Source organism: Panthera uncia, assembly GCF_023721935.1.
Source record: "Panthera uncia isolate 11264 chromosome C1 unlocalized genomic scaffold, Puncia_PCG_1.0 HiC_scaffold_3, whole genome shotgun sequence".
In the NCBI taxonomy this organism is placed as follows: Eukaryota; Metazoa; Chordata; class Mammalia; order Carnivora; family Felidae; genus Panthera; species Panthera uncia.
In genome coordinates, this window is record NW_026057584.1 from 43535145 (window position 1) to 43536429 (window position 1285).

The window sequence follows — 1285 nt, forward strand, 5'->3', positions numbered from 1 at the left end:
AAAAAAAAAAAAAAAAAAAAAAAAAAAAAAAAAAAAAAAAAGGAAGGAAAGAAAAAAATAAAGAAAAAGTTTCAAGTAAATTTTTATTATTATTTAATTGATTTTTTTTAAGTTTATTTATTTATTTTTGAGACAGAGAGAGCACAAGTGGGGGAGGGGTAGAGAGAGAGGGAGACACAGAATCCAAAGCAGGCTCCAGGCTCTGAGCTGTCAGTGCAGAACCCAATGTGGTGCTTGAACCCACAAACAGTGAGATCATAACCTGAGCCAATGTCGGATGCTTAACCAAATGAGCCACCCCACCCAGGTGCCCCTCAAGTAAATTTTTAAAAATAACAAAGTAGTATGTATTCATTTTATTTAAAACTTCATTCTTTATAGAAGAGCATAAAGAGAGAAGTAAAAACTTTTCGTTTAACTGCCCCTACCCCTTCAATCATACTTCACAGATGTCCTTACATTTTCTATAGTTAATTTTTTTTTTTTTTACATTTTGGTACTTAATGGGGGAAACCCCAGAAATCTAGGAAATTCATTTATCTAGAGAACCCATTTTCTCATGATCTTGGCTAAAGGTAGCAGGGCTATATCTATAACCACAGTCCCCATACACTAATCTGGTTAGGATGTTTTCTTACAGAAAAAGATAATACCAGCCCTAAATATGGAGATCAAAGATAGTATTATCTCTCCTTGATACTAGCTTCTGTATTCACATCTCTTTATAACCACTGTTCTAATTACTTCTCATTGGTTTTTTGGATATAAGACAAAATTCTTCAAGAGTACCACTGTTTATTTCAAAGATGAGTTCAATCATTGATTGCCTGTGTGGCTCAATGTCCTTTTTAAATTATGCCAACAAGTGCTCACTTCAGCAGCACATATACTAAAATTGGAACACTATAGAGATTAGCATGGCCCCTGCACATGGTTTAGCAGGAGGGGCTAGCCTCTTGGCCTGACCACTTCCTATCTGCACCAGATGGAAAAAGCACCAAACTTCCACTGCTACCATCATATCACCTTCAGAGGTAGCCTCGAACAGGAGCTGACTTCCCATAGGCCCCAAAGCAGTCTCAGTCATGGGCTCTAGGGTCGCAAGTGAAGGCCTGATAAATCTAAGCAGGAACCTGATGTGTGCCAAAAATTTCTGTCAGAATAAAAACAAAGATTTCTTATTTGCTTGTTTTTTTAAAACAACAGGCAACGTTAAGGTACAGAATTTCAATATATGCTTATACCATTTGAGGTCAAAGTTTGCTCAGCAAGAAACAAATTTCCA

At 36.4% G+C, this 1285-nt stretch overlaps 1 pseudogene; it reads left to right on the forward strand.

The window, feature by feature from the left end:
- Nucleotides 1-865: 865 nt before the first annotated feature.
- Nucleotides 866-960, forward strand: LOC125911998 (uncharacterized; annotated as a pseudogene).
- Nucleotides 961-1285: the final 325 nt, after the last annotated feature.